This window comes from Lonchura striata, chromosome 7 (assembly GCF_050655825.1).
Source record: "Lonchura striata isolate lonStrDom1 chromosome 7, ASM5065582v1, whole genome shotgun sequence".
Taxonomy (NCBI): domain Eukaryota; kingdom Metazoa; phylum Chordata; class Aves; order Passeriformes; family Estrildidae; genus Lonchura; species Lonchura striata.
In genome coordinates, this window is record NC_140709.1 from 17,875,770 (window position 1) to 17,897,500 (window position 21,731).

The following is a 21,731-nucleotide window of genomic DNA, read 5'->3' on the forward strand; positions in this document are numbered from 1 at the left end:
ACAGGAAATTTCATTTAAACATAAAACCCTACCTTTTTACTGTGATGATAGTCAAACACTGTAACAAGTTGATCAGAGAGGCTGTGAAGTTTCCATCCTTAGAGATACTCAACTCCCGGCTTAAGACAGCCCTTAGCAACTGGCTCTAGATGAGTAACCTTTGAACAAAGGACTGGACAAACTCCAGAGATGCCTTTCAACTTCAGCCTGTTGCTATTACTCTGGCTAAAAATTACTGAATTTTTCCTTATTACAATATAAGATTCATTACAGTGAAAATTCAGTAGACAGAAGACCAACTGAGAATGGGTAATGAATATCAGGTTTTTAATTCCTTAGCTGCTCTGTCTTCAAGAGCAGCTAGCAATGCAGTTGTAATGCTACTACCATTATTATTGTTATTCTTGTTGTTGTTGTTGTTATTGCTTTGAATATCATCTTAATTACTGCTGAGATTGTATAATTTCACTTCAATCTCACCAACCTCCTAGAACAAATGCTGTTTATTTTGGGATAACAGCAGTATTCCATTGTGTGTATCCTATACTTGATATGAAAAGACACGACATTGAGTACTGAAACCCATCCATATAGGAATAACATGGTGCATTTTCCCAAAGGGATCTTGGAGGAAAAGATCTTTCACAACACTGAGTTTTGAAGGCTCATCTTACAAACCTGTTTGTGCCTGGCAAGTATCTTCAGCTGAATTTGTGTTATTACCTTGCAAGTGGCACAATGCCACTCCAGCAGATGGGCATCAACATAGGCATGCCAGAGAAACATTACGTGCATTGAGTTGGAGTATTAGGGCCTGGATACCTCTCCAGGTATGACTGCCCATAAATATGGGGATCCTGGTTGAAGGGAGCACGTAATTGCAATTTCAGCAGAGTTTGTCTTTACTTTTGATGTTCTCAAAATACTTCTGATGTTACTTAACAGTATAACTTTGTTTGTTTGTCTCTTTTCTTGGCAAAAAAGGGCTGTGATTAGCAAAAGTACATGGGTGAGAGAGAATATATTGCAGCCATCCACTCTTCCAATATTCCCTTGGGAAGCATACAGGGATGTACATAAGTACAGCTGCAGCCAGGGTGAATTTTCTTATTTAATATAATAGCTCAACTGAGTGCAGAAGGCAGATTCATGACCTTTCATGCAGCGGAAGTGTGCATATACTGCAATTTCTTCTGAATAAAATTGCTAATGTTTCAAGGTGCTAGAAGAGTCTTTACTTCTCCCTTGCAATTTTATTGACATTTTTCTCCTAGTTTTCATTTGTGCTATAGTCTAAATTTTGCACTAAATCATTTAAGTTTGCTCTGGAGAGGTTGCGATGCTGCTCCGAGGCACACTGCCATGATAGAATCCACAAGTGAACACTTTGTATGTTCTTAAAAACCTTATATCCTAGTACAGAATGTGAAACAGATCTCTCAGCCAGTGCACTACAGTTAAATGCATTTGCCTGGGGGTATGAAATCAAAATAAAATAGGTATTTGTATTAGGATGCAACTATGGATAAAATCAGGAAATAGATACAGCTCTCTGCTTTGAAACATACATTTTTTCCAGTATTGTGTAGTCATGGGTAGGGAATATGTACATGCAGAAAATGTAATGTTTTTTCAAATTATATGCTCAGGTTCCAGAAGTAACTAATATCTGGATCTTGACAAAACTTACTGGATATTAGTTTGTATCACGTACATGTCCACTTCTATGGGCTTTCTAAAGATTCTTAACTTTTAAGTTTTCAAAAAATGTTGCAAGTAAATTCTTAGTGTTGATCTTTGCTTGTGCTGAATTGCACAGAACAGGGAACTCAGCCTCAATGAATATGTAACCTAATGCACAGTTTACCAATGTTCCTGAGATTATTATGATTTAGGTATAAAAATGTGTGCAAAGTTACATGAATATTGTAGTTGAAAAGTTGGCTTAAATTAGCTTGACATGACAAATCAATTTGCTGTCACGTTTGACATATTAGTTGTCTTTTTACCATTGAGTGTTCCCTCAGGAATTAATAACAAGAAGAAGAAAAGAGGTGTAGAGGTGCCCAGTTCAGTTGCATGGTGTTGACTTTGAGTTTTATGGTACCTGATGTGTGAGACAAAACAAAATTTTAGTAAGCCATGAGGTGCTCGTTATGAGAAGTAACTCCTTTCTGTGACACAGTAAACAGATGCTATCAAAAACTGTAAGATTAATTATTTATGCCCTGCACAAGCTTCAAAATTATTCACATTATTAGCCTCAATTGCTATTCAGTATCTTTCCTGTTTCTAGTCTAAGAACCACGCTCACAACATTGACAAAAAACCCCATAATTTTCCTGTCATGTCACTGTTAATGAACCAGCACTCCAGAACACATATACAGGTTGTGTGGCAAAGATCATAACATCAGGTATGAGGTCCTGTGGTCACACATGATCTTTGTGTAAGCTGTACCTATCAATCTGGAAGAAGTTCATGGTATGTACTTTTATTGAGTGCAAGACGCCACTGTAGTAAACCACAGGCCATCCACAAAAACTAGAGCCAATAACAAACTACCTCTGGAGATCAACTGCAGAGAATTCCTTGAGAAACTTAGAGTGGTTGTGCCATATGGGAGCAGCTGAAGCTTATGAACCTTCTGAGGATGACAGTAGTATAACAGAAAATGAAACTTTTCCCACTTACCACCACATAGAAGTAGAGAAGTAGACCAACTCCTAGAAAGAAGGACATGTCTCTTCATTAAAATTTAAAATAGTTCCCTGGTTGCTTTTGTACTTCTACAGAGTGAAATTAGGACCTTGTTGGGAAAATCATGAATAGGACAAAAAATTATTTTTTAACTCTACGTAATTGTAATGCTATGATAGCTTAATAAAAGTGTAACTCAAAGTGACACACTTCCATATTTTGCTAAAAAAAGTTATCAGAGGCTCTCAGTCTGCTCTGTGATTTGTTAACTGTTTCTTACATTGATAACAAGAAATGGAACTAAGCAGAAAACTGGTGACACAAGTGAGTTAAAGTTCCCTCATGAGCACTGGTATCTCTCAACAATCACAACAGCACGTGGGCCAACAAATGCATTCCACGTATCACAGATATCTCAGTCAATCATTCATTCTCATCAACTCACAAAAAGATCATAAGGCAATTCAGATGTGAAGGGACCTCAGGAACACTGTAGTCCAACCCCCAGCTCAAGCAAGGTAGGCTTTAGGATCAGGTTGCTCAGCATGTTTGACCAATTCATCATGTTGGCCTAAATTTGAAAGTTTTTACTTAGTTCTTAGGCAAACTACTGACATAAAGGATTGAGAAATTGTCCAATTTCTTAGTTGCCATTTTTGTGGCACATATTTATTTCCATTTGTCTTTGCTTTAAAGCCTCTGGTTATATTAAGTAGTTCTACTTAAAAGGCTGCAGAACAACCTCAAGTATAAACTCAAGAAGTACCAAATGACATTTAAAAACCTGTGACCAGCTTTGTCCTATTAAATACATGGTGGACAAACACAGATTCAGTATCACCATTTCCCTGGAACTAATGCTTCATCAAATCATAATTTCATCATTTGAAAGTGATGACCCATCATACACAACATAGAGGAACAGTAAAGCTCCCTTAGGAAGACTTGAATAGGGAATTCAGCATTAATTTTACTAAGATGAGAAAAGGAGAAAGGCTGTGAATAAACCTTCTGGAAACACCAGAAAATATTTTCTTATGGCTGATGAAGAGAGCAAAAGCAGTATCATTGTGGATTTACATAAAGCACATAGCTATAAAGATAGCTAAGAGAACAAATTGCAAAGAAAGATGTCAGAGGGAAAGTCCAAGCTGAGAAAGACATTCAGAATGGAAAGCATGATAATGAGGAACTACTAAGCCATATTCAGAGCTTGTTAAAACACGGAATATATGATCAGTGATGAATATAGAGAAGGGCTGGACCTATGAACCCTGTCATTGCAGGAGTCCATGTGCCCTGTGCTGGAGCTCCATGTGTGGATGGAACAGGCCATTAATTGCTGGAGAATGCCTAGAATACAGCCAGGGAGAAGTTGTATGTAAACATTAACATTAAACCATTAACATTGCTCCATAATAATATCTGAAAAATCCCAATGGCAGGACAGTTTGTGAAAAATAACACCTTCATATATCCCACGTGCCTCCACTCATTTGAAAGCTGAGTTAGATTGTGATTGCAATGAAGAATTTGAAATCAGATTGCTCAGATGTAAGTTCAAAACTGTGCTTTCTTACAGAAACAAATACCATCTTGTAGGGCAAATGCAGTTTGCCTGAATTTTGACTGCTCTGTTATGACAGCATTCCATAGTATCAGTTATTAGCTTAAAATCAGTGAGTTATCAACAGATGCTTAGTAAAAGCTGATGAGGTATATGGCTTCTGCTGGATATAAATTCTCTCTATCAGTGCAGATAAACACTGAGCCAAGAAACAAAAACAGCTGTATGTGAAGATTTCCTTGATAGCTACAAACTAATAAACCATTTTTTCCCCAGAAAATTCACTAAAAACTTAGTGAATTTACTGAACTCAACAACTTATAGGCTTTACATTTCTGGCAGCCTGACAAGTCATGTTACCATCCAGGGTATGCAACCCAGCTATGGATCAAAAGGAAATTAGAATGCAGGGTGGTTTTTTTGTTTGTTTGTTTGTTTTTTATTAACTACTATCCTTTGAGACATCCAAATCTGATACTTTTTTGAGATATTTGTAGTTGCCAGCTACAGAGAATAGCTCTTGAGTGGCTCCATTCCTGTTCCCTGTGAAAATTCACTAGATAATGATGAGTCATTGTTCCCTTGAACAGAGAATATACCACAGGGACCCATGTTACTCCCCTTGTTCAGCATGTGAGAAAAAAAAAAACTCTAGATGTTTAGAGATGAGACATGGTTTGCAATATATTCACCTGAGAAATCACTTCTCTTCTTGTGTCAAACTGCCAGCTTTGGATCAGAAGCGGTGTTGGAGCTTGTTGCATATGAAAGAATGGCTTAGCCAGCAGGGCTTTGTCTGTAAGAGGAATTTGGCTTGGGAATTAAGACTGCCAGGTCCATCAAATCCCCATTGCCTTTGAGAAGCGAAAGAGTTTCTGAAATGAAGAGGCTTCATTGTTTGCTCTGGAGGGATTTCTTACCTCTTTTCTACTCTCTGAAGAATCTTTATATATGTATTTGGAGAAATTTCATCAGGGAACTGAGATCTTTAGGTGAGCATAAATCTATATTGTAAGAAATCTTTTTAAAAATCAACTGCTTTATTTCAAAAGTAAAAGGGCTGATTTTGGTGCACAATATGAAATACTGGCCTGATTTTAATGATGTGAATTGTGCAGATGTCGGTGACCAAATATAATGACAATTCAGTTTTGTTTTTGGGATCCCTGGTACACATAGTAACTTGGCTCTCTGAACTGACAATGGACACAACTTTTCTAAGAGATAAATTTGGAGTCCTCAGATAAACAGAGAATGGTTCCAGACTGACAGCACCAGGAAAAACAGCAACTTCCTCACTGTGCAGACTGAAAAAATTACCAACTTCTCCTTAAGGGAGGAAAATGGGAAGTAGGGCCTATTTTTTGGGATTATTTTCTGATTTTTGTAAAAAGAGATTTGTAGGTTATTACAAGTGAAGTGGTTTGGCACATTCTTTTTTGCTTCAGAGTCCCTTTCAGAAGAGTGGCTCTCTCAGCTCACAAAGCAACACTAGAGTCCTTCACAAGACCCAGTGTTTGCAGTCAGACAGGTGTTATCTCATCTCCACAATCAAGCATGTATATTAGATAACCAGAACTCTCACAGCCAGTCCCTGAAAAAACCTCCCTTCTATTGCACACTCCAAACCTCCAAGAGGGCTTGGGGAGAAAGATGGTCATATAATACACCAGGTCACAGCACTGCTCGGCTGTACTGCTTCTCAAGGTTCACTTCAGGGACAGTTTTGCTTTTTCAATAACTAGGCTATGGCACAGGCCCCAGCAAAGTAGGAAATACAGTTGGGTTTTTTCTCGTCATCTGAGTTATTGTTTATTTTTGTGAATACTACTTATGTTTATACAAGATTTGTGAGGGAAGAAAAATTATTAATTTGTTGTTGAAAATTAACTCAAAAACACTCAAGTGCCAATATTATTTCTTTGATTGTGCTTATTTTCATGTTCCAGTTTCCCTTTGCATTGCAGTTGAAGCAATTACATTAAACTCTTGCTCCATGGACTAGTTCTTAAAATAGGACTATCCTAAAATACAAAGAGAAGTTTTTCTTTCCCTAGAGTGAACAGGAGAGGGATATTCTGGTGATATACCCTCTCTCTGTGGTGAAGTATAAACCTTTACATTCTGCATAGACTCTAATGAGAAGTTCCAATCTTTACCTTGGTGTTAGCAGGAGACAGAATTATTATCTTTCTTATCATTGCTTTGAAAAAATGAAGAGTGAAATTACAATGTTTTTTTTGCATGAGGAGATAATAGAACTCTGAAATTAGAATAGCAATATTTTAGAAGTAAAAGATTAAGCAAGACAGTTTAATTCTTCTTGCAAAATTTCTACTTCTCTATAGCAATGTGCAAGGTAACAACAAAAAACCAAGCAAACAAACTTACCAGCAGTAAGAGTCATCCTTAAGGTCATAAACCTAACTAAAATCATGACCAATTTATGCCTTCAAAGAAAATACCTCATCTAGTACAACTAAACTACCTGTATATAACACCATGGGATTTTACTGTATTAAGCTCTAGAAGGAAATGAAATTCCTATACTCCACTATTATGGACCTAGTCTCTGTTGGGTCTACATAATTTGAGTTTCATTACCTAATTTACATTCACTATCACTTCAAATTCAATAATGGAAGACTGTTCTGACAGTATTTGGGCCTCTTTTTCCTCATCCTTGGTTATATTAATTCATAATTCTGTGATTTGCACCCTTCATCTAGAATGTTTCAGTCTGTTACCTGAGAACAGCAGCTTAAATGGAAGAGGAAAAGTAATTAATTAACATAAAGACATATAAATCTTCAGAGACATCTATTTACAAGGAAAAAAAAAAAAAAACAAAAAAAAAAAACCAAACCTTTAGGAGATTCTGCACCAGACAGCAACAGTTGTCATAAGTTATCATAGAATTTATTATTTTCTAAAATATATCATGCTAATCTCACCAGTTACAAGAACATCACTAGGTACTGCTTTAGATGTGAGAAACTAGCCAGACACAAGGTCATGTAAGTTATTTCAATTAGGAGAGGAATCTGGCGAGGGAAGCACATATCTCTGACGTGAAGATGTTTATATATATAAGGGAGCAGAAAATCTTGCCCCTTGTTAGAAGTGAAGTAGCACACAGTTAGAATGAAGTGAGAGTGCACAGAGAGGCAGTGTTACACACAGTAGGACAAAGCAAATGTGCACTCTGGGTTATCTCACACTAACTTTTTCATGTATCCATGGCCTCAGTGGTACCTTGAAACCAATGGTATCCTTCACAAGTTAATGTCAGGTACTTGAATTACATACTATAGTAACATGAATAAAAGGCTCATTTAGACTGCAGTGCCATGACTAGAAAAGTGCAGTAAACAAAAGCTTTCACATCTTTGCTGTGTAACACCAGACTTACAGTTTGAAAATTAGAATTTGGGAGTTTTTCTTTCTTCCTTTAGAAATATTGATAGGGAAAGACAAAACTGAATTTTTAATGTGAAGCCTTTATATTGTAGTTTCATGCCACTCCTTGACAGTTTTATATTTCTCAAAAAAGGCCTCAAAGAAATGAAGAAAATTGTATTCTCATGAACTGTTTTGAGTGTGATTTTTCTTTAATAGAGATTTCTGTGAGCTTAAAATACAAATTCCTGGCAATATTTATCAAAACACATTAAAAATTACATTTTAGAAATGAACAAGGTTTGGTCTTTTGAGTGTTCCACTTCAGAGAATATTTGCTTGGGATCAGGCCTTCTCTGCCATGCATGATGCCACCAGCCATGCTGCTTCACTGACATGTTATGCATTCCAGCCTGATCCCATCACAGAAGACAAACGAGGAGTCTCAAACATCAATACAGAACTCTGGACTTCCTAACTGACAGTACATAGCTGAGGCAGGGAAGAAATTTTTTTTAAAAGTCTTTTGTCAGTCTGTATAGGAAAGAACCCCAAATTTACATCACAGCATTTTAAAGTAAAATATGGCATCACTACCCACAGGTCCCTCTTCAGAGAAACTGTAGTATTGATCAAAAACCTCACACTAGTAAAAAAAATTGCAACTCACCTATCCTGGATTGTAACTTCAGAAAAAAATCTGACAGTGGAAACCCCAACAACCTATCAGCAGCACGGAATGTCTGACAGGCTATTAGGTTTGACTGACTCTGGTAGCTTGCTGCTATGAATATAGTTGCTATGGAAGGAATGTTTAGTGCTGCCTGCCTTCTAAAGGGGGCATGGTTTTGAAACACCTCAAATAGCACTGATGGCTTAATGTCTGCAAGTACTACTAAATTTAACATTTTATAAGCACAGTGAATATTGTTGTCCATTATTTAATATTCAGAAATTATATCAAAATATTTTTATTAAAATAATTAGGGAATCTGCTTAAATATTCATTAAAATAAACAATACATAACAAATTTATTTTACAATGTAATAGGTAATAAGAAAGGAGTGAGAGACACTTTTAGAGCTTTAACAAATGGAATTTCAGTACATGAAAGACATATTTTGAATGAGACAAATTCTATTGTTCTCCAAAGCAATGACAATATTTTCACTTATTGTCCACCTGAACATCATTACACTGCACTGACTTCTTTTCCTCTCTCAAACAAAAAAAAGCCTACAGAGCAGGAGCTTTCCATTCAAGTTACTTAACACAGTATTTGGCTCTAACAAAGATAAAACATAAGCAATAGTTTAAAAACTGAGCCAGTTGTGGGCTAAAAGTTTGTGAAAGCACAATCCAGTAGAGGACAACTAAAGATAAAAGCATTCTGTCCCCATTATGATAATCTCAACCAACTATTTATATATTTCAATCCTTAATTAGCATCTTGCTAGTTCTCAAATTACAGGCTCCAAGAGAGGACTGGTATGGGATGGATGTTCCCCAAGGTTCAGGGATACCTTAATCCTATGCAAAAATGTAGCATGACAGAGAGCCAAAGGTGGTGTAAAACATCACTGGAAAGAGGATTGATGACTACATTATGCTGCTTTATGCTGGCTGGACATAGCTGTTTAGAATATGGTCTCTAAGCCAGTGCTAGGAGGCTAGATTGCACACTTGCAAAGAGCATTTCAATTTATGAAATTCTTTGCTATCTGGATGACAAAAAGTGAATGCTGCTCCCCATTTTTTTTGAATGACATGGCATGGCTCATCCAGGAGATACTAATATCTGGCTGGCACCATTCAAAATTCAACTGAATTGAATATTTTATAATATGGCTCATGCTTTATACCAAAATTAGTCCCCAATATTATGGCTGTTATTTTTGCTTGCAACCTTCTGTTAGTTAAGAAAAGGAGTTTTGTTATACAGAGAACCAGTCAAGATATTTTTTTGCTTCCTAAACAATAAACAAGACCAGGTCTTTTAAAACTGTCAGTTTAACACCAAGGTGGAAAAAGAATCAACATTTTGCAATGAATAAACTTGTAATTTTACAATCAGCACTAGAAAATGAGCCAAAAAAAGGTTACATTCCTACCACAAAGACTTCTCAGGTTGGAATATAAAGCATCAAACACAAACAATTTGATCAGCATAGCCCTGGCAAGTGTTTCTGGTTTTCTTAAAATTCATCCCTTTGTGTCTTAATCTACAGTAAAAAGGGCAGTCTGTCCTGCTGGCACACTCACTTTTCATGATTTTTAAAAAGAACTTTTTCACAGATGACTTGATGTTTGTATTCCACATGCCAGCAATGTCTTCAATAAGCATGTGAGTAGAGTAACAATACATATACAATGCAGTATGTCACTTAGTAATATATCATGGTGTAAAAGAAGATTAATGACATCATCCAGGTAAGGGACAGGATTTGCCTAATATGAGAAATGCAATCATTTAAAAACACAGAAAGAAGAAGAGTGATGATGGAATCTGGGCAGGGGGCATGTAAAGGACAAGAAGCCCATTACAGATGTCCCTATTTAGGAATATGTGGCACTGATTTGGACTACTAACTCTATGGGAGAAAAAACGTAGCAAAAATCTGGTGACTTGGCAGACACATGCTGCAGAAGATGACTGATGTCTTTCTATTCTTCATCAAACAAAATTTAGGAATTTCTTGAATTTTACTGAGCCCATCATAAAGAAATTAGAAGTAATATTGTAATAACTGACAGTTTGCCCCACAGTAAGGCTATGCTTACAACTGTTAGTTTATTTTTATTACCATATAGCCTAGGAGTGTTTGTTGCAGACCAGGATTTTATTGTGACAACAGTTGCACAAACCCAGATCAAAAAGATGACTCCTGATTAAATGTCCTTCAGTCTGAGAACCAAAAGGCAATGTAAGGGTATAGACTTATGGAGAATTATGACATGACAATGCTCATCAGCAGCATCACTGACATCAGTTCATTAGTGACTCAAAGGTCTACTTTTTTCAGGCCCCTTTGCAAAGGAAAGTTTTAAAGCAGACTTTTGAAGTCTTAAAGACAGCTTTTCAAATGTGCATGGGATTTCCTTTCTATAGCATGAGACAGGGTAGTAGTATATTTTAAATATATGTTGAGTAAAACCTGTAAGCTGAGAGCATTGGGGGACATTTTCACAACACAGAACCAAAGAGACAAACATCCAAACAGAGGAAAGTATCCAAGTAGCAAGCAAGTGGAACAGTTTAGGTTAGCAAGGGAAAAAGAAAGAAGCAAATAATGGTCTGGATATGGATGCTATCAGGAGTACAGGTTCGATCAGCACTGCCATAATTTCCACTGTCACTCTCCATGTTTACTGTTATATAAATCGTGATTCATGTTTCTCAACCACTATCAAATTAGAGCAAACTGCCTATGCTTAAACTCAAAAATTATATTGTACAATGCCACTGAATCCATCAGCATGCATGCAAAAATGAACTATACTTGGCCAAATACAGCAACCCAATGAGTGTCACATAAATTAGAAAATAGAACACCACCACATCACCCAGCTTGGAACATACTTTCAAATATCAATGTACACTTTCAAATAAAACCCCTCCAAAACTGAATTAAATAGAAATTTCTAGCTAAAAGGCTGCTGGGCTATATATTTTATTAAAAATAGGGGGCAGGGAAAGAAACTAATGACAGAATTTGAAATAGATTTCCTCACATCCTAAAAAGACATCCATACCCTTCACTTTACCATCGTAGCCTGCTTCACAAGGGCCATTTGTTTATGAAATTCAGTTACTATTTACAACATGACACCAACTGAAATGTAAAAGCATGATCAAAGTACAATAAAGTCCATTGAAATCACAGTTTGTATACAGCTATTCAGTCTTCAACTGAAGAATTTTCTCTTTCCCTCTCTCATACACATACATTTTGCCTTCCACTGCTCCTAGAATAAGTACATTTTCCAGGGCTATTTGACTCACAACTTAGCCAGACTACACTAACTGATAGCACTTATTTTCTTGGAAAGCATGTTTTCTGGGCACTGACAAGCACAATTTTTCTGACTGCAGAGCCCAGCAGTGGGGAAAAAAAAAATCAAAATTTGCCACTTATTAAAATAAATGTCCTTGATGCTTTGTGCAGAAAAAAATCCTCTTCCCTTAACCCCCAAGTCCATTAACTTTAGGAGAGCAGTTCTGCAGTTGCTGGTCTCCTATGATGCCCTTTTCACAGGAACACGATAAGCTCTCAACACACAGTGAGCTGTTCATTGTAGCTTAATGTAGGATATATGGTAACTTCTTACCTTCTTAACCCTCTGGGATTCCCAGGATTTGTATACTGTGTGTTTTCCTTATCTGTTTTTTTAAGAGTTCCACCTAGAATTTAAGAATTTATAAATTTATTATCTTTCCCAGGCTTAGTCAATAGATAAGAATTGCACTTTAACTTTCCTTCACTTTTTTTTTTTAATTGTCAAGATAGTTCAAGTTACTTGTTGCTCCAGGCTGTCTGTTAATTTGTTCATTCATCCAGCATTGGCATGCTTTACATATCCATGGGCATAAATCATAGAGTGCTCCTGGTAACAGGAAGCATCCGTAGGGCCTGAATTAAGGCAGGCAGCAGAGCCATGGCTTTACACAAAACACAGCCATACTGCATGGCCTGACAACTTTAAAGACAACTTTCAAATTCTTGTCCTAGTCTGTTCTAGTATTAATGCAAGCATCAATTTCTGGGAGATGCTCTTTTCATTCTTACCTAACTAGGAACAGCAAGTGGATACTCCTAAAAGCTTTATAAATAAATACTGCTATGGTTTTCACTAAGAACAGACTAGAAATACCAGGCTCAATATTGAAGTGAGGCAGTCATTTCACATAATTTTTTCTTAAATAATTCCTCTTTAGAGTTGGGCTGTCTATCTTTGCAAACCTCTCAACTCCTTCATTTACCTTCTCCCTTTAAATCCCTTCCTTTCTTCTCCTGAGTATTACTGCGAAATCTTGCCAATGCATTTGGGTCATGTATACCAATGATCTGGATTGCACCATTATTTATTTTATTATTTTATTTAATAAGTTAAAACATTAAAAGCATACAAGCATATGACAGACTAGTTAGTCTCTGCGTCACATTCTCCTTTCTAGTCAAGATCCAGAATACATTATTGTATTCTGCTAAATAAATAAATTTGTCTGAAAGCACTTCCCTGCAGTTTCAACACTTATCAAGTTAGGAAATATCTATCCATAATATAACCAGTTCACTCAAGGAAAGGCACATTAAAATGCTCCTTAGATTAATCTGTACAGACTGTTTTCCATATGTTCCTTAAATATGACAGTAGGTTTGAATTCAAAATGGCAACAGATTTCACACTAATGAAGTTTAAAAAAAGCTTATTCTAGTATATTTGGATTTGGTTGAACTGAAACTGATTTAGAAATTAGAAAAGTGTTGGCAAAAAAGTGACCTCTGGTGAGGGTACTTCAGGGGAAAATCTGCATCAGAGTTCTTGCAGCACTGACCAGAAGTGAGGGACTATGGGCAGTGAGGATGAATGAATGGATGATTGAATGAAACCTTCCTCTGCTCTATCAGCAGCACTAGTTTTTATTGGGCACTGCTCTTCTACTTTTCCTTTCCTTCCCTCTTTCCTTGGTAAATCATACAGGCAGAGCAGCTGTGGTAATTTTTGAGCTCCTTCCTAGAGTTACTACTACAGGAGGCTTCACTGCGCTGTGGAAGCCAGGACAGGCCTGGGTGTAATTCTGGTTCTTTGTTGATATCTTATTATTCTTGCAATACATCTCCCAGTTTACTTGGAAATTTACACAACTGAAGAGGATGATTGTCTTGCATATATGAGTAGGGAATAGGATACTCTTGGGTAAATCTGGCAAAGAAATACATTAATATTTGTAAAAAAGCATTACAGTTGTGAGATACCTGATTATATGACTGAGTTGATCTCTGCTAACAAGCAAGTAGTCATTGTGTAAAACAGCTACAAGGCAATAAAGTGCCAGACTCCCACATAAGAAGTCAGGCTGTGCTCCATTTACACATCAAGACTCTGTCCTGATAAACATGGCTGTGTGTAGCAGAAATACAGTAGCCCACCCTTAGCTAGTGCCAGATGACTTAAAAGAGTATCTGCCCCAGAGACAGTTCTTTTTTCAGAACAAGAACCTTTAAGGCACAGGAATAATTAGTGTCTACTGTCCAAAAGGTCTGGCCCATGACTATAGCTGGACTTCTCTGGTTTCATGTGGGCAAACAAGGAACTGGGTCAGAAGAGAGAGGCAGAGCCTTCTTTAGATTAACTGTTAAAGCAAGGAGGTCCAGCCTTTCCCCTGCAAGCAACTGGGACCACCTCTGACTAATCACTGACTCTGGATTGCTCACAACTCCAGAAAAGATCACACAAAGGTATTAGAAAAAGGGAAACAGGACAAGACACAAAACCCAGGTTCATGAGGCTATACAATACCTGGCAATTTTGAGGACACCAACATAGCTGTGCCCTTGTGCATAGTACTGAGTGTGGACACCTGCATCAGCTCAAAAGAACAGCAATGAGTGAGAGTGGTAACTGTGAAATTGCCTCTCCGATACTTTCCAATACTCCATGTATGAGCTTTTAACATAGTTGTGATGCCACAGCCCCCACCTTGTCCTTTTAGCGTCTCGTCCCTAATGAGTTCTTATTATATCTCAGTGCACAGAAGTATCCTACCCAGACATTGTATTGCTAAATTCTCTGGGCTTTCAGACAACCTGTGATGAAAGATAATTCAAGAAAGGAGAGTTATTATAATGTTTGGAATCCCATATATTTAACAGCATTTCACTACATGTTATCACTCATCTAACACTGAGTTCTGTGTGAACTCAACAAAAGAGGAAAATAGGCAGAAGAGAAAAAAGGAAGAAGCAGGGTTTCTACTGCTCGTGCACATAGTAGCAGGGGGCTTCAGTCAGGCTGAAAAGACAATGGCCTAAAGGAGAAGATGTGGCTGACTACCAAAGACTGTTGTATACACGACACAGGCTTTGTACTCTTATTTCAGATGACAAGTAGAGTGGATGCTCAAAAAGACTAGCAGTCCAGGAGAGGCAAAAAAGAGTGCATATTAGAAGATCAAACATTTGACAGCCACTGATATTACTGGGTCACACAGCCCAGCACACACAACCCAGGTGATTACTGCTGTCTACAGACATAGCTGGTTTTAGTCTCCTAAGAACACACTTGAGTAAATACAAACAAATGAAAGGGATATTTGATTCAAGTACCTAAGGTAACAAGCTTCTGCTCCACACAAAAGCAGAGCAGATTTGATATGTGGGGAATGAATTGTGACAGCTCTGACACTCAGATAGTTCCCCTCCAAGTGACGTCACCTGCTTGGCTGGTCCCCACTCTCCACAGTGTATATTAGTTTTTCTCCTTGTCTCAAGCTGTCACTTTAGGTTCATTTCACTGCAGTTGCCAAGCTATTGTAATAGGGAAAAGGAAAGAGAAACTATCAGAGTGAAGCTGCATGACAGTTTAAGTCCAGTAATCAAAGTAAATTAAAGGAGATTTTATTTTTAAATCACCTCATCCACTTTCCTATTAAGAAATCACCCAAAAAACCAACAACAAAAAAAACCCCAAAAAACAAAACCCAAAAAAGGGAAAAAAACCCAAAACTAAAACCAACCAACCAATCAAAAAAAAACCACAAACAAACAAACAAAAAAAAAAACCAACCCAAAACCAAAGCAAAATACCCCATGAGAAAAAACAAAAACACACTTGTGACTTCCAAGCCATTTAAAATAAGACTTAGCATTATGACTCATGTGTTAATACTTATTACTACTGAAATTCCATTTAGTCTGGCAAGATCTGCTCTGACTTGGGGTGGGGAAGCATGGGGGGTGGTGTTAATATAAAGAAGACAAATACCGTCCATAGGAGTGTGGAGACTTCTGCCAGCTGCAGTCCCATTTGCTTGCCTTCTTGCATTTTCTAAAGGTCCAGAGGTGTCACTCTGTCTAGCCTAGGTCAAGGCTGACTCGTGGAGGCTGCTGTGCCAACTAACACAAAACCTGGGCTGGCTTTAGCTGTAATTAGAGCAGCATCATCTGTAACAGTACAAATCACCCCCGCTAGTTTTGCAATGCAAGGTGTTCCTCAGCTTTCAAAAGCAGAGAAGTACAACAATGCTGAGGCCATGTGACAGACTCTCCCCAGAGCGTGATCCAAGAGCAGCATTTGAATGAGCCACACATAAGAATTTCTTACAGCTACAGGTGCTTCATGGGTTTCAACCAGACACTGTAAAGAAGCATACACAGGAGGAAGAATGCAGGGAAGAGATATAAATACAAAGGCTTACACAAACCTTGGACAATAGGATCAGTGCCCAATCAAGCTAGAAGGAGCATTTTATCACTCCTAATTTGTACATACCCTACTATCTCCACTATCTTTTTTCTACTACCTTTTTTTTATCACCTTTGAGACGTTATACAATTCTCTAATATTTTTTTCAGCAAATTTCATCTCCTGATGGGATATCTCCTGATATCTCAGCAGTAAGCAGCTATTGAACTGATAGTCCTGAACTAAGTCTGTTCTCAGCATTCTACTCTGCATGTATTCATCTGCATATCCACACTGTTAGAGTGCACATTTCCAAGGAATAGGTGCAGCTCTCCTGCTGAACCCAAGGGCTCAGGTAATCAAAGAGATAATAAGTATGTCCAGATTACCACTGTTTTGTGTGTGACATACAAAAATATACCTGAAACAGTGTATAAAGCAAAAACCACATGCCTGTTGCATCAGTAACTAGCACGTTGGCCACTTTTGAATGAAACAGTTGACAAACTGGAAAAACATACTTGTATCCTCCTATGAATATTAAAAGTGGGTTTTTCCTGTTCAGGTTTCTGTTGCTGCTTAACCTGAATCGACTGAGTTCAGTCAAAGGAAACTGCAAGATTTGTAAAGAACAGGAAAGGAAAGATTAAAGAATGGCCCAGATAAGGAACATCCCTCAAAACACTGGCATGGGATTTATAGCTAGAAAGAGGGACTCCCTGTGTTAAGCCTGAGAAGAGGAAGATCAGAAAACACTGATCTGTTAGAAGATCCTGTCCTACAGACCGGAAAGCATTTTGGGGTGAAATAGAAAAGACAGTCCAGAGTGAGAAAAAACTGTCAGCCTGGAAAATTAATAAGTAGTCAGAACAGATTGTAAAGAAAAGCAAGTTGTTCCTCCTGGCTGAGATGCAAACAACAAGGTGGTGCTGACTGAGCTGTGGATAGACAGGGAAACTTTGGAATGTGAATGTGGGTGTAGACCCCCTGCTTTTTACTTTGGTATGCTGAAAAGTTGCTTGGGGGTCCTTTTAATGAGAGCTACTGTTCCAGGCTTCAAAAGATAAAGGAGGGCCCATGCCTGGACCTGTAAAAGTAGTTACTGGTTGGTACTCATGGGATTACAGCATAGGGCCTGACCTAAGAGCTGGTGGATTAAGGGATTCCACTCCCAGAGAAGTAATGACCTGGAATGGACCAAAGGGGAGAGAGGAGAGAGACATACCAATTTTGGTAGGTCTCAAGACACACAGCAGCAGCAGCAGCACTGGCTCAAGAATACAGAAAGGCACAGATTGATACATTAAAAACCCTGTTTCTGGGAAAAAAAAAAAGTTCTCAATTTTTTTGTAAGGAAAAAAAGAGGAATAATTATTCTCAAGATATTCTGAGCATTGAGGATGGATGGATGTACTGTCTGTATCTCATTCACTGATAGTGACTTTAATTGGTGTAGAAGTCTCTACATAGTCATAAATAACTATTATATTTGAAATAATAAAATAACATGATAAAGAAATATTGGAAGTATAATTACAAGAATAAATCTAAAAATCTCTTTTCCTATAATGCAGCTAGTAGATTACTCAATTAGAAGTCGTGTCAGATTGCTTACCATTGATTGCAAATAGCTTGCCAATTTTGCTGACATGAAATGCTAAAGCAAGTGCCATTCTCCAGTGGTGCAATAGGCAAACTGGCCTAATGGCAGTCATGCGAACATGCTCTTGTACTTACACAGAGCCAAAATCTGGTAAAATCTCAGGAAGCAAAGCCCAATTCTCAGATTGTTTTTTTATTTAATCATTGTGCCTCCTTTTATTGATGGTATATGCACGGGTGCTTGTGGCCAAAGCCTCATTTCAGCAAATGCAAGCCCAAGTAAAAAGACCTCAAAATTGAAGAAATCTGTTAGTAGTTGACTGAATGATTAAAGGATGTCTATTGAGTCATCACCTGTGTGCACAAAGATCTGGACACAGACAGACACACTCTCACTTATTAAGAAAAATACCAAGGAAAACTCAGTCAATGTATTAAGAAACCCATCATACTGTTCTAACAGATTTACAGACAATTTATGCCAGAGAGTAGTTTACAACTGAACCCAGGGTTTCATGGCAAATCAATACAAAATAGTTTTATAAGCTGGTTGAAAAATCCTTCCCATTTACAAACAAAAGTTAAACAAATAATTTCAAAAATACATGATAATCAGGAAGTGGATTAGTCACACCTCAATAACCTGATCAACCCTGCACTCACAACACAATGAACACCTTTACCATTTGTGACAAGCCCTTGAATGAGCTTGAGTTCTGACACAGACTGGCATGGGCTCATTGTTGAAGGCAGCATTCCAGAAAGCACCAGGAGCATGACAAGAGCCCTGCAAGGAATAAGTTCCCCAGCCCAGGACATGAGACATGAAGTAGTCAGCCATCCTGGCTAAAAGAGAGACAAAAACAAGCTCCTCCCCAAAGAGGAGCATCCTCATGTGTATTCCATAGCCTTGTGCAGCTTTTCCTCCAGACTTTGACTCAGGCCAGAAAGTTTTCAGCTGCAAGGTTACAGAGCTTGAGCATGAAAAGTCTTCTTTTTGTCAGACTCCGAGGACTGGCTGGCTGTTCTCTCCCTGCCTTTCTGTCTCCCCTGCTGATCAAGCCCTGCTGGCTGGGTTTTCCTCCCCAGCCATCCCCTCATTACATAAGTTTTCCTAGAAAGTGCCAGCTGCCCTCCAGGTAGGCACATCCTCTCTCCCTCCAGGAATCCCCTGACCCCTGTGGCAGCCAGGACAAGACAGAGGAGGTGGCTTCCCCACTGCTGCAGCACAGCCATCGTCTTCCAGAAGGGTCAAAATGTAATGACATACAGCAGACAAAAAGAATGTCAACCACTTCATATTTCCAAAAAAAATGTCATCTCCAAGGATTACAAGATTAATGGCTATTGCCCTGAAGCCAACAAAGGAGAAATTTAAGACAAAATCAGAATCAGAAGCAATTATATTGAAATTGAGATATTGAGAATTGAAATATGAGATACTCCTGACCAGAAGTGTAACCTGCTTTCCTGGCATAGGAACAAGCATGATTTTAGAAAAACTTAATTTAAGAAAAGAAGATTCTTGCATTGTTTTAAAAGCATGTCTTTGCTTAACTCACGTCTACTGTATACAATAGTACCTACCTTCTTCTTTATATTATTTGCACTCTTATCTACATGGTTACATTCTTTACTCTGTAGCTTATTCTGTATATATAGGATTTTCAATTACAAGCACGCATTGTACCACTTCGAAGGCAAATATCCTCATTTTCTTATATTAGCATATTTATCCAGATTTATTTGGAAAAGTAATGTGAATCAATATACTTGGGATTTTAAAGGATAAATAGGGTGATGGTTAAAATACTTTTTCTGAAACTTAACTGGTTGAAGTATTTATTGCTATATATACTTAGGAAAGGTAAATCTCCTGGGAAGGAGAGCATTTGTTGTACTACTGAGAATATCCATATTTGGGAATTGTATAAAACCCTATGGAAGGGAGAATGCAAATTAGAGCCCACCTGTATGTCTGGCTCTCACACAGGCAATATTGAGCAGAGGTTTTTCATTATTTGCTTTACATATCTACAGCCAAACACACCAATCCACTCGCAGACACAGGCACAAATCCACTGAAGTAAATTATTGTGGATCTCCTTACAACACCATATACATATACAGTTTTATTTCTCCTCTAAGCTAAAAATACCTTTATATTTCAAGACTAGCCTTTATTTGAGCTTACATCCCTTAGGACCAACACACAGAACAGCAGGGAACAGGCTGGAGGGGCTTTAGTGAACAGAGAACTCACAAAATGCGATCACAATGTGCTTTACAGCATGAGGAAATCCCAAGGGATCCCCCACACACAGTTCCTAAATACTGAGAATGTTTAAGCTGTCTGTTTAATCTATGGAAATGTGAGTTTTGAGCACTGATAAATTTGGACTGTCAAGAATAAACTCACTTTAAAATGCCAGTGATTTTTCTTAGAGAAAAAAATTATGAAAATATCCTTTTCTAAATTTCATACACAATAATTACTATGTATCTTGCTCCCTGCACACTCAAATTGCTTGAAATAAGTTGTCAAAGCAAATTGCCTATTCTTTCAATATTGATAAATTATTTTCTTTTGTGGGTTCTTAGCTTGATAATTTAAGATATGATAATTTGCATTTACTTAGGGTCTTTCAGAATTTTGGAACAAACTACTAAGCCATTTCTTCTAGGAACCTATTAGGTAATTATTATCATCAGGAGAATTAGTCTGGTTGAATTTAAGAGTAAAGAATTGATGATTATGAGATGGAGGTCATGAGAAAAGAAACTATGAAGTAAGGTTACTGGGATGTGAAAAATCTCTAAGTCATAATAGACATGGCCCATATGCAAACCTGATTGTATTTTTTCTTCTCTGTAAATCAGTAGTATTTTATGTGAAATCCCAGTCATTATATTAGCAGAAAGAAATCAGAATTATGCTAACAGGATAGTGCTACTGAGAGGAAAAGGTCCTCTTCTATTGGCCTATCACAAGCTGCTTATTCTTCTTGGCTCAGGTGTTTGTGGGTTTGCAGGGCTCTTAGCAGAGCCACCTTCAGAACACAAGCCCCTGCACACAGGACCTCCATGTGGTAACCACGGTCCTCTGACCCATACTTCATCCACCACCAAACTTGCACATCTAACTAGACTAATTTTCCTTATGAAACAAAAAAAGAGAAAGAGATATTGGGAAGAAAAAGACAGCTCAGTTTAAGGAAAAACTACCTTAGCAATACCAATAATTAAAAAGACCCTTCACATGAAGGAAATTTAGTTATTTTTAAAAACAGAAAGCTCTTGACAGTGCAGCTGCTCCCCATATACATATATTGTCTAGGTTAATGAGTCCTTTCTTTGGGAAACAGCTCCATTTCAGGCCTATTGGAAGAAAATCAATTTGTTGCTTGTGCAATGTATGAGAGAGATCACCTATGTACTGGGCAAGACCTTTTAAACAGACAGACTGACTTTAGTAGAGATTATTTGATACTTTCAGAGTATCCTGACAAAGATTTGACTCTGAGATTAGCTCAGCTGGTCAGAGCCTGGTGCTAAGAATGCCAAGGTTGTGAGTTCATACCCTGCATGGGCCATTTACTTACAAGTTGGACTTGATGATCTCTTTGGCTCCCTTCCAGCTTGGAATATTCTGTAATTTGGCTCAATGCCCTACTCACAGCTATAGTCCAAACAGCTCTTCAGCTTGCTCTAGCACACCATGGCACCCCAGGGAATCTCCAAGACATAGCCACCCTGCAGTGTATTTATATATATATATATATATATATATATACATACACACATACATATATACACACATACACACATCCTGGTTCCCACATATGGAAGGATGAGAATACTTCTTACAACTGTCTTAGCACTGCAGCTGCACACCAACAGGCAGGAAATGCTCATATTGTGATGCCAGGGATTGATTTATCAGGCAGGCTTTTATTCAGCCAGCAGCTTTAGCTAAACTTTTTACTAAAATGTAGTAGCATAATACTTGGATGAATTTGGTAGTAAAGATTACTAGATTAACTGCAGAAGTTCAGA

At 37.8% G+C, this 21,731-nt stretch overlaps 1 protein-coding gene across 1 annotated transcript in view; it reads right to left on the reverse strand.

Annotated features, from left to right (window-relative positions):
- FIGN (fidgetin, microtubule severing factor) overlaps positions 1–8,439 on the reverse strand; it is a 127,206-nt gene extending 118,767 nt beyond the window's left edge. The window contains exon 1 of the mRNA XM_085584324.1: positions 8,337–8,439. The gene's annotated coding sequence lies outside the window, so the exon portion shown is untranslated. The remainder of the gene's footprint in view (positions 1–8,336) is intronic.
- Between the last annotated feature and the right edge of the window lie 13,292 nt (positions 8,440–21,731).